Source organism: Kogia breviceps, chromosome 16 (genome assembly GCF_026419965.1).
Source record: "Kogia breviceps isolate mKogBre1 chromosome 16, mKogBre1 haplotype 1, whole genome shotgun sequence".
NCBI classification, from domain to species: domain Eukaryota; kingdom Metazoa; phylum Chordata; class Mammalia; order Artiodactyla; family Physeteridae; genus Kogia; species Kogia breviceps.
This window is the reverse complement of record NC_081325.1, coordinates 48,943,533-48,959,896: the sequence shown is the minus strand read 5'-3', so window position 1 is coordinate 48,959,896 and position 16,364 is coordinate 48,943,533. Positions and strand designations below refer to the sequence as shown.

At 40.7% G+C, this 16,364-nt stretch overlaps 1 protein-coding gene across 7 annotated transcripts in view; it reads left to right on the top strand.

The window, feature by feature from the left end:
* Positions 1-16,364, top strand: part of KLF12 (KLF transcription factor 12) — a 479,922-nt gene that overhangs the window by 82,477 nt on the left and 381,081 nt on the right. The window contains exon 1 of one of the 7 annotated variants that reach the window (XM_059042244.2): positions 19-65. The exons of the other annotated variants lie outside the window; for them this stretch is intronic. The gene's annotated coding sequence lies outside the window, so the exon portion shown is untranslated. Of the gene's footprint in view, positions 1-18; positions 66-16,364 lie in introns of those variants that run through there. 7 annotated transcript variants of the gene reach the window in all.

Sequence of the window (16,364 nt, the reverse complement as noted above, 5' to 3'; positions counted from 1 at the left end):
TTTTACCCCCTTCTCTAGAGTCAAGTGGAGCTGACAGCCTCCCAGATCCTGGAAGGTTTTGTCGGGTAAGTGAGATTGCTTCTCAGTTTTCCTCACAATTGGCTTAGCTTCATTCAGCTTTCTAGGGTCTGCTAAATCATTTACCTTTCTTCCATCTGCTTTTTGCCTTTCCAAAAATTTTTTTTTGCTGTGATTGACTCATCTCACATTCTATGCCAAAAGAAAAATCCATTACCTCTCATTTTATTTGAGTAGAGAGTGAAAGTCAATGTGTATGATCAATCTGCGCTTTCTTAATCCAAAAGTCGTATTCTTTTTTTTTTTTTTGTGGCCTCTCCCATTGCGGAGCACAGGCTCCGGACGCGCAGGCTCAGCGGCCATGGCTCACGGGCCCAGCCGCTCCGCGGCACGTGGGATCTTCCCGGACCGGGGCACGAACCCGTGTCCCCTGCATCGGCAGGCGGATTCTCAACTGCTGTGCCACCAGGGAAGCCCCCAAAAGTCATATTCTTGTTGGCCATTTTTGTTTCCCTTTCTGTCAATCATGTATCCATATGTTTTAGCAGATTTTTCTGTTGAGTTTCTTGTCTTTTTCTTTGTAGAATTTCTTTATATATTGTAGTTTTAATTCCGTATTGAATTTGTATCCTTATGTTAACAACTTGGGTCACATGATAAAGATCTACTCTCAAAATTTTGATTTTCTAAAATGTGAAATTAGATGTTCATATTGCTGGATTCTAAGTGTGTATCATTGTTGTGTGGGATTCCCAAAATGTAAGTACTGCAGTGATTTAATGCCTTAAAGTTTCTTGCTTTTAAATTACAGTCATTGAAAGAACACCTATTATGTAGTATATGATTTGTATAAGTTGCCTTGGTTGGAAATTGTAGACACCCAGATTCGCAGGGGCCGATTGTCCCCAAATCTCTGTTCTTTCCTTCTTCTGTGACAACAGAATTTTTAGTTGTGTGCAAGGCTGCCCGGAAGAAAGATGACTGACATTTTCTAGCCTCTAAATGTGGCTGAGTAAGTTCCAGCCAGTAAGAACTTACTGTTAAGTGGCTGCTACGAACCCACCTGTAAAGTCACCTAGTGCATTCCCTTTACCTCACATCTTCCTCCCTTCTTCCTTTCTGTGTGTGACATGTGACGCAATGGCAAGAGGTCTAGCTGTCGGATTAAACTCATGAGAAGGGGGTCTGACTCTAGGAATGGTGGTGCCGTGAGCTAGAATGTGCCTGGTTCCATACCAGCCCTTGACTCTGCATTCTGAATGCTAGAGATAGAAACTGCAGTCGTGTCTTAAGCCACTGTCCTTTTAAGTTTGCTGACACTTGCAGCTAAACCCAATCGTAACTGATACACCACCTCAAACTTGCTTAATCAAAAACAGGTTTATGGTTTATTGGCTTATGGAATGGGTCCATCCAAGAGGTGGAGCTGTTTTTTAACTCCTGCCCCATGCAGCAGTTTAAATTATGTCATTAGTACTCGCTTTCTCTATTCACTTTTCAGGTTTGCGGCTTCTGCTTGCTTTATTCTCAGACGGTTCAACTGTGGTAACTGCATGGCTGCTGGTTGCCTCTATCATAAAGACATTTATATTCTCAGAGAAAGAGCAAGCACTTCTTCTGATAACTTAACAGTTGTCCCTGTCACCTGTTCCCTAAACCAATCAGAGGTGACCAGGGGGAGAATGCTCAGATCACTTAGGCCAGGGTCACATGCCCATTCCTGGGCTCCAAGCGGAGGGACATCCGTACCCAAACACACAGACTAAGCAGAATTTCTCTAGGATGAAGCAGGGCTGGTTCCGAGAAGATGCTGGGAAGATAAATATTATATATGTCTAGTTGCGTTATGTATAATTAAGCTTCATATTGCCGTGATTTAAAAAATATATATATGTTAATTTCTTGCTTTTTCTGTTTTTCAGTAGTCCTTTTCCAAACAATGCAATGAATGTTAAAATGAATGATTTTATTCATTAGGCAAATCGATGACAGTAAAGAAATAAAAAAATGAAATGAATGATGTAGTAAGGAAATACAAAATATTCTTTGCCTATATAGAATACAGCAGTAAGATGATCAGATGAAAATATCTGTGGTAAAAAAAAAAAATCATAACGTTTTCTAAATAGAGGTCATTTCTATTAGTGATAATTAAGCATTCCTTATTAGAGTGGTTTCAGTATATCTGAGCAGACTGCCTCAACTGTAGTCAAGAAACAACCTTATATGATTCAATTCCAATTTGTAATCTTTGCAAGTAACTCTTCTATTTCTCCTGTGAGCCTCTCGAAAAGCCCCATGCAGTGTCACAGCTGACCCCAGCTTCTTTTTATCGGGTGGAAAAACAAATCTCTAAGAGCCCCTCAAAATGAAACGGAATATGTTGTTTCTTTTGGAAAACAAATGGAAAAGTATAATTGTTAAAACATGTTTTGAGACTACAGGTGCTGTAGCTGTGAACAAACGAAATACTTCTATAAACTTTTTTTTATGGCTTTATTGAGGTATGATACACACAAAAAAACTGCATGTATTTAATGTATATAATTTGATGAGTTTGAACATCTGTGTACACTCATATTACCGTCATCATAATCAAGGTAGTAAACATATCCATCGCCTCCCAAGAGTTTGTGTCTCTTTGCTTTTTTTTTTTAATGGTTAAGAACACTTAAGATGCGATGTACCCTCTTAACATTTTTTTTTTTTCTTTTTCTTTTTGGCTGTGTTAGGTCTTCGTTGCTGTGCGCGGGCTTTCTCTAGTTGCGGCAAGCAGGGGCTACTCTTTGTTGCGGTGTGCGGGCTTCTCATTGAGGTGGCTTCTCTTGTTGTGGAGCACGGGCTTTAGGCGCACGTGCTCAGTAGTTGTGGCATGTGGGCTCAGTAGTTGTGGCTCTCAGGCTCAGTAGTTGTGGCGCATGGGCTTAGTTGCTCCATGGCATGTGGGATCTTCCCAGACCAGGGATTGAACCTGGGTCCCCTGCACTGGCAGGTGGATTTTTAACCACTGCGCCACCAGGGAAGTCACTGAACATATTTTTAAGTGCACAGCACGATGTTGTTAACTATAGATACTATGTTGCACATCAGATCTCTAGAACTTGCTCATCTTGTATTGCTGTCACTTTATATCCATTGAACAGTAACTCCCCTTCCATAAACTTGAAAAAAAGTTAGCCTTGCGTAGAAGGTTAGTCAGGCATTTGTTAAAATAAACTTTATTTTTGAAAAACTTTAGATTTACAGGAAAAAATGTGATGATAGTACAGAGAGTTCTCATATACCCCCGCCCAGTTTCCCCTGTTACAAACACTACATTTTTGTGGTATGTTTATTACAATTAGTGAATCAATATGGATACATTATTGTAAGTTCATACCCGATTCCCATCTTTTCAGTTTTTATCCACTGTCCTTTTCCTATTCTAGGATCCCATCCAGCACCCCACACTACATTTTGGGGTCATGCCTATTTGGCCTCTCGCGGCTGTGGCAGTTTGTCAGACGTTCCTTATATTTGATGACTTTGACCGTTTGCGGAGTACTGGTCAAATATTTTGTAGAGTGAGTCTCAACTGGTATTTGTCTGCTGTCCTTCTCCTGGTTAGTCTGGGCTTATACCTCTTTACGAGGAGGATCACAGAGCTAAAGTGCCATTGTTGTGACATCAGGTCAACAGTATATACTGTCAGAATGATTGATCACTGTTGATGCTGACCTTGGTTACCTGGCTGAGATAGGGTTGGTCAAGTTTCTCCACTGTAAAGTTATCCTCTTTCTTTCTTTCCTTACCCTTACCTCTTGGAAGGAAGTCACCCTGGGTTCCCTACACTTGAAGACTGAGGAGTTGTGCACTTCCTCCTTGAGGGTGAAATTACACACAGATTATTTGGACTACTTCAACTCATGAGATTTGTCTGTTGTCCCTTATTTATCTGTCTATCTGTCTATTTTATTATCTATCTAAACACATATTAATATAGACTCATGGTTATTTTATACTTTGGGGTTATAATTTAATACTACTTAATTTTGTTACCCAAATTGTTCTAGCGTTGGCATTGGGGACTCTTTTAGTTGGTCCTTGTATCCCTTTGACAAACCCCCTTATTGTGTTGTGTTTGTTTTGTTTGTTTGTTTTAGCCATGCTGCACAGCTTGTGGGACCTTAAGTTCCCTTACCAGGGATTGAACCCGGGCCCTCTGCAGTGAAAGCGTGGAGTCCTAACCACTGGACGGCCAGGGAATTCCCTGTTCTTTTTTTTTTTTTTTTTTTCTCTTGTCTTTTCTTCCCTTTACCCTTGCCTTTACTCTCCCTCCTCTTCTTCCTTACTTTCTGTCACTACAGATGCTACATACTCATTTTTTTATATCTCCTGCCTCAGTCCTAGAATCAGCCGTTTTCTCCAAGGAAACCTGGTTCCTGTTATTAGAGAATGATACTAGAAACCAAGATCTGGGTACACGGTGTGCTTGTTGCTGCTGGGGCGTTTTTATTATCCCATTTTACAGATGTAGAGTTGGAGATCCCAAATAAAAATGGTGGCAATGGAAGAGGGTAGAAGTAGTTTTGATCACATTGTGGAATAAGAGGCCTTGTTTCTGGGTAGTTTTTCTTCCATTTCTCTGTAGTTGGGAACTAAGAGGTTTTTCTCTCTCACTGATGTTTTTGTGAGGTGGTTTATTTTCCTGGGCCCTCTCATGAGTCATTTATCTAAGGGCAAAGTGTAAGAGGGTTTTTATTAATGTTCTGACTGGAGGAGTTATTCATTTATTGACCACATAATTTTTTTTGTGTGTTTTTTTGCAGTTTGCCAAAAAGGCATAAAATGAAATTTGATCTGCTCAAGAGTATTGTTTATTGTTTCTGACAATAAGACTAGAATCCTTACAGGATTATTGGGAAACATGGAACCCTTTAGGAGTGTTTAATGGATATAATGCTCTCTCACTGTCTTCTTTCAACCTAAACAGCAGTTGCTCTGAGGACTTGCCTAATGTATCATAATTGGATCCATAGCCCAATTTTTACATTTCAGTCATTATTGAAAACATAAATATTATCTGGAGTAGAGAAATGCAAACCTTCCTCAAGGAACTCTTACTTAGAGAAAAATTTAAGCCCACTTAGTCTGTCTTTGTACAGCACATACTACTTTTGTCCCTTTTCGTTCATTAATTAATCAGTGCTCTTTAGAAATGGGAGAGTGGTAACTTTAACTGGTTGTCCTGGCCAAGGACCAAGATGCTTCTGTAATCTGAATTTACTATATTTTAGTAAAATATCAAGAAACACTGAAGCCATTATGAAAGTAGAGAGTGTACACACAGTCATGCACACACAGAGGTTAATTTCCATTTTTCCATGAGGCCTTCTGTGTGTCTGTTAGGAAGTTGGAGTGAGTTCTTTTGTCTCAGTTTGCTTACTGCTGTGTTAGCCCGGACAGAATGGCCCTCCATCAGGCCACAATGAATTATCTTGTCCTTGTCCTCCTTCCACATACCCATATTTAGTCATCACTAAACATATTCTCTTCATTCTGTTCTTTTGAAGCATGTGAATGCATTAATTTTTGATGTTTGAAATGGTTTAATTTGTCAAAGGATGAGGTTCTTAATTTTATTTTCCTTCTGGCCATTAGGGGACTAATTAGAAAAGCTTGAGCAGTGCTAGACCCCCATTTCATGCAATCTTTCACGTTTACAGAGTTAATGAAAAAATAATATTTCACGAAGGGAATCTCAGTTTAACCTTGTGGAGAGGCCCTTCAGTCAATTAGTTGGACGTTGCTTATCATGCATGGAATCTTATTTATACCTTTCTTCTTCTTCTTCTTCTTTTTTTTTTTTTTTTTTTGTATTTGGATGATCTTGAGAAAGATCCTGATTGAGTCTTTGCTGCTTTCTTGTCGCTCTGATTCCTGTTTTACTCAGTTTCTCCCTACTTTGTTGTGCCTCCTGGGATATCTGGGTACTAGAAAGTCCCTGCCCATAGAGAGCATTGTGCTGTCTCGGTTTTAATTTGTGCCTCAGTTAATGATTTTCTCATGTTCATTTAAGTGCTTTATGAGTTTCTGTTCTCTGAAGCATAGATCTTAACTGTTTGATTGAATGACATGTTGCAGATATTTAATGTTTCATATTTATGAGGTCCTTCTCAATTATTTTATTACCCTTTTGGACATACTTATCAGGTCTTACTTAACTGATGTTAAGACTTGACAATCCATGAAGCTTCTTCAGTCAATTCAAACTCAGGCTGTAACTAGGATTCCTGTATCCCTAACTCCTGCAGTGTTCAGCATAGCTGAATCAAAACAGAGATCCTGTTCTGGGTTTGCTTCTTTTTTAGCAGTCTTTAGCAGTCTTTTTTTTTTTTTTTTTTGACCTTTTGATTTCATTGTTACAGTAAAAAGCATGGAATATTGCCTGGCCTGGGGAGATGCTACCAGGTCAGATCCATTTTCAGGATTGGGTCCTTATGCTGTTAATTGCACATGAGATCTTATCTATTAAGAATCAGCCAGTAGATAATCTCATTCTAAATATTTAAGTAAATTATTAATAAATCATATACATTCCGGAAAATAGTAGTAGCAAACGCTTATATACTGTAGCACTTATTTAGCATATACATGTTTTATATGAAGGAGGTACTGTGTCATAATCTTTATTTTGCAGATGATGAAATTATGGCGCAGGTAATTTATATACTTTGAATGCATTCACACAGTAACAAGGCAAGATTGGACCAAGGCATTCTGACTCCAGAGACTGCTATAAAAGCTTGACTGTCCTGCCCTGAGGTCTACCCCTTCCTTGGGGATGGGGGCAGGTGGGGAGAGAGAGAAAGAGGGGGGGAGAGAGAGAGAGAGAGAGAGAGAGAGAGAGAGAGAGAGAGAGAGAGAGAGAGAGAGAGAGGGAGGGAGGGAGGGAGGGTGAAAGAGAGAGAAAGAGAGAGAGAGAGAGAGAATGTAATTCAGAGGTCTGGGGAAATTTTATTGCCATATCTTTGATGTTGGATACCTTTTTCATGAAATTGAGCCGTGGGTGTTGGTGATTTTGATAATGAGTTTTAGGAAATCACAGTTCCCGAGATCACTGGAACTGCTGGAGTTCCTGCCTCCCCACTCATCAACATTTTGGCCCCATTTACACAATGCTTGCATTTGAGAAGAAGCCAGCATTTTAACATGAATGGTCAAGGTCAGTTCCATTTCATAAATATTTATCAATCATCTCCTGTGCACTGTGTTCACAGGATACGTCCTTGCACTGGGTGGGACAAGGCAAGCCTTACCCTTACATAAAATACTTCCATAATAAATACTCAGGTGAGTAACTGCATTGCAAGGCATATGAATGGTACAGGGTATTTTGGGGATTCAGAGATGGTAAAGAATTAGGACATAATTTCTTTGAGGAAGTGGCTTTCGAGCTAAGTTGTGAGATGGGAGTTTTGTCAGAGATATTTGAGGTGGAGGGAACCAGGTGATCGGTGGTGCTCAGGAGGAAGGGTGTGCACCAGTAGTCGCGTGTGGTTGTTGGGTCACGTGTGTACGAGGTGGGGAATAATTCTGTGGTTTGGGGTCGTAATGTGAATTTCATTTAACGGCACTCCGGATGATTGTTGTGGCAGTGAGAATGGAAGAGGAAGGGATCAATTTGAGAGTCATTCTCAGGACCCACAGGACTTGACAACTAATAGCATGGAAAAGATCTGGGAGGAGGAAGGGGGCTTCAGGATGGTGTCAAGCTTTTAAGTCCAGCAGACTTGAGAGGGTGGATGGAGAGCAGAAGAGCTGGTTTTCATTTTAGCCTGCCTGCTGAGGCAAGGATTATTTCGATATTCGGTATAAACATTTTTTGACCACCCCAGCTGTTGAAAACCTGGGTCACACGACCTAATATTGTTTAAAGGGAGAGGGAACAGGTCCCTAAAGGCGTCGTGGAGAAAATACCTCTTAATAACAACAGCTTTGTTACATAGCGCATTCACTGTTTCTGAATGAGGTATTCTGAGAGTCTCTTGTTCCGTCTTCAGTGGCTTGAACATAAGGGAGAGAAGCTGTAGGCATACTGACGTTGGCACTGAGTTTATAGTACTGGAGTCCACTTCATTCCTGAGACTGTTCTTGGCTTGATGGAGGCTCCAGAGGTCTAGAGGTATGTGGAATCCTGTGTCCCAGTCTAGCACTGTGGATGTTCATCAGTTTTTTTTTCAGGAGCGGTGGGCGGTCTGCACGCACAGCCCTGTGTCTCATGCACAGGCTGCGGAGAGCATACCTTTCTCTCTTCCTTGTAGATGCTCTCCGTGATGGTACGAATCCTGTCTGCTTTGGATGGCTGTTGCATTTTGGCACTTGGCTCCGTGCCGGATACATGATCGAATCAGAAAAATACAAGTGAAGAGATAGATGATGAGTTGTTCCCATAGTCTGTGGCAGATTAAGTTTTCAAACATGGTATTCTGATCCCTCTTTATTAGGGAAAGTGTGAACTAAGGAACCTATATGTCTGATTTACCATTTATGTATTTCAGTATGTGATACCTATATTTGAATTATTTCACCCAGAATATCTGTTTAACACTATACTCAATTTTTGACATTCATGAGTTTTTTTCCCGCCCGCAAGAGTGTCTTGGTTTTTATTGGCCCACTATACTTATGAATATATTTTTGATCAGCTTATAAGGCTCCACAAAACAAAGATAAATAACCCTTTCTGGATTATTGTTGGGGTTGCATTGAATTGATATGATGTGTTTTTGGAGAGGAATGACATCTTCAAAATAAAAAAATATTTTCAGTCTCATAACTTGCTATCTTTAATCATTTATTTAGGTCTATTTGATGTCTTGTGATAATTTTTTTTAGATAAGTATTTTATTTTAATGGAAACAGTAAAAATTCTGTAACATAGTAAGTCTTATTAATTTTGCCTGCATATCATTTTTTCTAGTTTTATTGAGATATAATTGACATACATCACTGTAAGTTTGTGTACAGCATAGTGGTTTGACTTCACATATATTGTGAAATGATTATTGTTGTAAGTGTAGTTAGCATCCATCAACTCATAGATACAATAGAAAGAAATAGCAAAAAAAAAACCAGACAGAGAGAAGAAAGCTTTTTTCCTTGTGATGAGAACTCTTAGGGTTTGGTCTCCTGAGTTTGTTTTTTTTGTTGTTGTTGTTTTTTAATAAATTTATTTATGTTTTATTTTTGCGTTGGGTCTTCGTTGCTGTGCATGGGCTTTCTCTAGGTGCGGTAAGCGGGGGCTACTCTTCGTTGCAGTGTGTGGGCTTCTATTGCAGTGGCTTCTCTTGTTATGGAGCACGGGCTCTAGGCACGCGGGTTCAGTAGTTGTGGCTCACAGGCTCTAGAGCTCAGGCTCAGTAGTTGTGGGGCATGGGCTTAGCTGCTCCGCGGCATGTGGGATCTTCCCGAACCAGGGCTTGAACCCGTGTCCCCTGCGTTGGCAGGTGGATTCTTAACCACTGCGCCACCAGGGAAGCCCCCTGAGTTTGGTTTTTGAACAAGCCGTACTGCGTACTTTATACAGTGACTGTAAGATACTGTTTTATATTGATTTTTTTGGACGATAGGTCATGTGTGGAAGTTTCGGGGCAATGCAGGTGGTACTGTGTGTAAGTCAGGAGTTTACTGTAGTCAGCATTGCCATCTTTGCTTCTGCCCTCTTGAGTCCAGTGATCATCCAAGGTGAGGCTGGAGAGATGGGTAGAATTTCCATCTTAATTGTGTTCAGTTTTTGAAAGCTAACACTGGTCCTTTATTATTTTCTCCTGTTTCCAAAAGTAAGATTTTTGTGTAGTAAATCGTTAATAAGGCCAAAGCACAATAATGGCATTATTTCTTTATTTAAAAATTTTTTACAGAATTACGTTTTCTTGTGTAGCAGTTTCCAGATATGATGTTGGGAGTATGAGCGAACCCAAGGATTTGACTAGGCCAACTTGTGAGAGGGACTGATAAATTAAAGTTAAGATACTGACATATTGTTAATGGAAAATCAGAATCTGGGAAGAAGTACCTCTTAAATAAAAGATCATATTGGTTTAAAGTGAAATTGTTTGCTCTTACAAAACTTTTCCAGGAAAGCACATAACACACAAAGTGAATCCATAGCCGTGTTTTAAAGGATAGCAACTTCTATTCCAAGTTAATATTCTTTCTTTATCACCTCTCAGTTTTACATGTTTTAAACTAAGCTGTAAATTTAACTTGAAAAGTTTTAACATTTCCAAAGACACATCTCAAAAAGCAATTTAAAGGAAACATTGACATTTTGAAGTCAAACACAACCCCCTTTCTTATGAAAGCAGTCCGCTTATTTTAACTGAACATTTATTTGCTCTTAAGATAGAACTACCTTTAGCAGAAACTTTTCTCCAGGGTTGAGATTTTTTAATGATGTGAACCTTGCGTTGATATGACCATTTTATTCTGGTCGTACGTAGTCATTTATTTTGTGAATGGAGTGGTGATTGGCAAATACATTTGCTTTCATGTAAAGCTTGACTGTGACATGTACAGACCCTTATATGACCTCTGCGTGTAGAGTACAGTTGTACCTTCTCTTCCCTCCATAACTTGCTTTCCTGGTGGATGACCAGGCTGTGAGTTTCTCAAGATCAAAGGTGATATCATTTCTGTGTCTATAGCCCCAGCATGTGCAACAGTGCCAGGCAATAGTATGTGCTTAATAAATGTGGATTGAATGAATATGACTAAAATGTATGTCTGTATGTGTGGCAAACAGTGTTTGCTACTGACAGGTTTTCTTTCTGAAAATTTCATTATTAAATAATTATAGGTTCATAGGAGTTCTCCCGGGTCTTGTACAAAGCAGATCTTGTATCCCTTTACCCACTTTCCCTTGGTGGTAACGTTTTGCCTGACTGTAGTGCAAAATCAAAAGCAAGACATTGGTCCAATCTGCAAAGCTTGTTCAGATTTCACTAGTTTTACATGCAGTCATTTGTGTGTGCTTGTGTGTATAGTTCTGTGCAGTTTTGTCACATGTGTAGATTTATTTAACTGCTGTCACAGGCAGAAGGCTTCCTTGTGCTATCCTTTTATTGTTCACCTCCCCACCCCCGTGCAACAGGTTTTTAATAGTGCTGGCTCTGCTTTGCATTCACTTATGCATTAACTATGGCACGTAAAAGAATTACGTTTCTGTTCAAGAAAAGGGAGCAGCAGTGATAGCATTCGTGATTGTTCTCTCACCCATGGACAGTTTACATCTTTCCTATTTTAAAGAAACATTACCTTAAAGTTGGCTTCCCCAAAGTTAGGGATCATCAACATTATCATCATGGGAGTCTACTCCCATTTGTTGGAATTTAGAGACCGCATGGTATATTCATTATCCAGAAAATGCGTGAGGTTGCAAAACATATAAATCGAATGCTAAAAATGGGGATCCAGGGCTTCCCTGGTGGCGCAGTGGTTGAGAATCCGCCTGCCGATGCAGGGGACACAGGTTCGTGCCCCGGTCTGGGAAGATCCCACACGCCGCGGAGCGGCTGGGCCCGTGAGCCACGGCCGCTGAGCCTGCGCGTCCGGAGCCTGCGCTCCGCAAAGGGAGAGGCCACAACAGTGAGAGGCCCGCGTACCGCAAAAAAAAAAAAAAAAAATTTAAAATGGTAATCAACAGTGTTAATGAGTTAGATATTGACAAGTCAATCTTAGGAAATGATCTTGAGAGCGAAAAACTGACGCAGTCTCATGTGCCCTGAATGGGTGTGTCCAGTGGCTTGTAATTGGTGTGATCACGGATTCCTTGTGCATGATGGAGGCTGTAAGGATGGATGCATGCAGTAGGCCTAGTGCGTCTAAATGTGTGACTTTATGTGTTGAAATGGAATCTGTCCCTTGGGGTGAATATAGCAGGCTGGGTCACAGATATGACCACCCATGTTTATATAGGTACGGAGGAAACTTTTGGTGTAGAAGGGAAAAAACAGCTGCTTGTGGACGTTTTCCTTTAGGAAGTAGCTTGAAATTTTGAAAACGAATCTCTTTTACTCCCATGTCCTAAAGATACTATTGTTATCTCGTGTCTGGGTATGAGAGAGAAGGCAGCGTCTCTCCTCCTCCTCTCGCCTGCTTATTCTCTCACATTCCATTATGTTGGAAGGCAAAGTGGTGGAAGTGGCTTGGGAGTGAAAGGATCCTCCCCTGCTGACTCTGCTTCTTGCCTTTCTTCCTTCTCCAGCCTTCTCCAGCCTGTCCCTGGAGCACCTGCTGGGCCAGGAGCTATTGTGAAAGACGTGTTTTGTAATGAAAAGCCCCCAGGTGACACTCCCCAGATCTGGGATCAGAAACGTACCGCCACCTCCTCAGGGTGAAAAACCTGCAACCTGTCTTGGGCACAACGTGGGTTTGTGTGTGTACTCTGAGCAGATCTGGGAGTCTCCAGGTGGGCGCAGCGATACCACATCTGGGTTAGTGTTTGGCTAAGCCTTTAAAAATAGCTTGTTTTTCGTTGTTTGGAATATAACCTCCCTGTTCCAGTTTATTTATTTATTTTTTATTATTATTTTTTTTTGGTACGTGGGCCTCTCACTGTTGTGGCCTCTCCCGTTGCGGAGCACAGGCTCCGGATGCACAGGCTCAGCGGCCATGGCTCACGGGCGCAGCCGCTCTGTGGCACGTGGGATCTTCCCGGACCGGGGCACGAACCCGCGTCCCCTGCATCTGTAGGCGGACTCTCAACCACTGTGCCACCAGGGAAGCCCCTGTTCCAGTTTATTAACCATCAATTTTAAATTCTTACACTAGGTGCTGTGGGAAGTTTAAAAAAAAAGCCTTTATCTTTGAGGAGCCAACAGTCTCTTCAGGGGATTTATCTACTAGTGGGAGAAAAAGAGATTTACCAGGAATGCAACATAATAGGCCAGGGACTATTTTAAGTTCTGAGAGAATACATTGGTAACCTGATGGAAGTGGTCTGGGTGCAATCTGTGAAGACTTAGAGAAGGGGCGTTTCCAGACAGTTCACAAGGAGTGGTTGACTGCTGGGCGTTGAAGAAGGGGGCCCTCGGCTAATATGTGCACTGGTGTGGAGGTGAGCAGGTGTCCTGGGTTCAGGTCCTGCCACTTGTTGGACTTGTTAAGTCAAGTTGAGTTCCTTCGCTGACTATAAAATCCCTGCTGTCGTCGACTGAAAAAAAAAAAAACGCACAACCTAAAAGTTAAGACTTATATTTTATTTGGTGGACAAAACTGAGGACTTGAGCCCAGGCTACAGCATCTCAGATAGCTCTGAGGGGCTGCTCCCAAGAGGCAAGGAGGGGAGCCAGGGTGTGTAGGAGTTTTTGCAGCAGAGACCAGATAGTCGGAACATCAAAAGATTACTGTTAATTAAAGAAAACCAGATATCTCAGGTTACAGAATTTAGCAGTTTTCTATGCATAGGAAGATGCAAGAGTCTGGGTCCACTGAAGTCATTCCTTTGCTATGCACCTCAGCTGTCTGTCACCTGTATCCCGTACTTTCTCATCCTAGTCCCCTGAGCGTGCATCCTCAGGGGTGGCTGCAGCATTTGACTGCTAGGTGGCGGGCATCCTGTTTCTATCCTGAGTTCTCTCGAGACTCACTGTTGGGGACAGTGTATGTGATGGCTTGATGGCTGCAACATCCTTTGTTTATTGATATGGCAGGCAGTATTTTTCATTCATACTGTCCTAAAGTTGTGAATACTAAGTAATGTTTACAAAAAAGCTCTATAAACTGCAAACCCCTACACAGATTTGAATTCTTTTTTTCCCCCCTGTACGCGGGCCTCTCACTCTCCCGTTGCAGAGCACAGGCTCCGGACGTGCAGGCCCAGCGGCCATGGCTCACGGGCCCGGCCGCTCCGCGGCACGTGGGATCCTCCCGGACCGGGCCACGAACCCGCGTCCCCTGCATCGGCAGGCGGACTCTCAACCACTGCGCCACCAGGGAAGCCCCCAGATTTGAATTCTTGCTCTTTGATTATCAGTCTTAGAAATCAAAGGATTTTTTATTTCTTTTGTATGCACTTTAAAATTGCAGAGCATTGATTGGAAAGTACACTGGTATTTACCTATATTTAAGAGCATGAAATGGTACTGAAATAACCCAATTCAGCAGATCACTTTAGGATGAAATATGTTTTCCCCTTTCAGCCCATCAGGAATGAATTTCTAGAATGATTATGCTCCTCTTCAGCTTTTCTAAATGTGTGTGAGGGAAAGATGGATTACTTCCGAAGAAGGACTGTGCAAGGGACAGCTTTTTGTTTGGCTTCAATCTGACTTTATATTTTTCCTAGGAAAAACAAATGCCAACAAACAAGACAAAAAGCTCTGTGGAACTAAAGCGAAAGGAACTTCCCTTCCTCCCTTGAGGACCTGTTTATATGCCAACTACTGCACCGGGGATCAAAACTCCCCATCGCCTCGGCCATGATTCAAGTAATCAAATTAATAAAAATAAATGTATCATTTCCAACCGAGATCTACTGTAGGGTAGAGGGAAAAATCCTGAGTGCTTTGTAACAGGCACCAGTGAGGCCGTTCGCCCTGAGGAAGTAATTTGAGTACAGATGTGAAGTAAGCTGTGGTATCAACAAGCCGGGGAAGCAGAACAGAGGTATATGGATTGAGATAAAAATTAATTGCTAAAAATATGAAGCCACTGTATATGACTTGCCTTTTTATAATATTCTGCTCTGGAAGCTTAGATAAAGCCGCTTCTATATCATCCTTAATACAGTGGTTTGGCTAAGCGTTATGCTTTGTCCAACCTGAGATATTTTCAGAAATAATTCTCTAAGATTTCAAATACATCTTCCTAATACTTTGCTTCATAAAACAGAATCAGAGTAACGTAGGAAAGGTACTAAAGTAAGATTTAGATGAATACTTTTATAAATCTGTATGGGTGAAGAATTTCTAAAGGCTGACACTGAATCCAGACATCATAAATTGGAAATAGATGGGTATATTTGACTAAAAAAACTAAACACATCTTTATAATAAAAATTTGGTGAATTGAAATGACAGATTATAATGTGGAAAAAAAAACTATCTGAAATATACGTAGCAGTGAAAATTCATATTTTTAAGGGAAGAAATGTCTTAACCAGAATAAGGCAACTGCCCCAGTATAAAGATGGGAAAAGATTTGAACAGGGATTTTACAGAAGAAGGCATACACGTGACCAGTGAACTGATGAATTCATGTTTAGTCTCATCAATAGTCCAAGAAGTTCAAATTAGAACCATTTTTTTTCTGCTGTCAGATTGGGTAAGATTAAAAAGATGACCATACCGGATCTCCCTGGTGGTTGGTCCAGTGTTGCTAAGACTGCGTGCTCCCAGTGCAGGGGTCCTGGGGTTGATCCCTGGTCAGGGAACTAGATCCCACATGCTGCAACTAAGACCCGGCGCAGCCAAACAAATAAATAAATAAATATTAAAAAAAGAAAAGAAAAGAAAAAGATGACCATACCAAACGCTGGGGAGGATGTGGTAAATACTCATGCATGTGCATTGATGAAGCATGTATAAACGTGTACTTTTCTGTGGAAATATGTATAAACATTTAAAATGTGAGTACCCTTTGGACCAGAAATTTTACTTCTAGGAATTTATTCCAAAAATGTGATTATGAATATGTGCAAAGATCTGGCTACAATCATGCTCACCAGAGTATGGTTATCTTTAAAAATTATGAAGCAATCAAAACGTCAAATAGAGATAGTTAAACAAATATGGTACATTGATAGAAGAAGCACTAAGCTGCTGTTAAAAACAACATATTTTTGAATTTATTGATAGGGAAATTTGTCAGTGAAGTGTTGTCAACTGAAGGAAGCAGATTACAAGATGGCATTTATGTCAAGGATGTATAGTAATGTTAAAAATGTGCTATATGTTAGATCCTTTGCTGAGTGCTTTGCATTGCTTATCTCCCTTAATAACCACAACGTTCCTCCTTCTAAATATTATCGGCCCCAGTTTACAGATTAACAAACAGAAGCATCAGGAAGATAAATAGCTCAAGGTTGCAGCAGTAGGAGGGATAGAGCCAGGATTTAATGAGTAGCTTCTGGAATTAAACTTCTCTCTGTGTGTATGCATATATGAAAGGGCACAGCAAATATGGTAACAATGCTTCCTATTCGTTACTAGTATGTCAAGTGATTTAAATTTTCTTATTTATACCTTTAGGCATTCTCTGAGGATTTTAGAATATGCACATTGTACTCTTCTAATCAGAAAAAGCAAAGCTATTTTTATTTTTTAATGTTTGTATTATAAGTAGCAGTTTTTAGATTTTTAGAA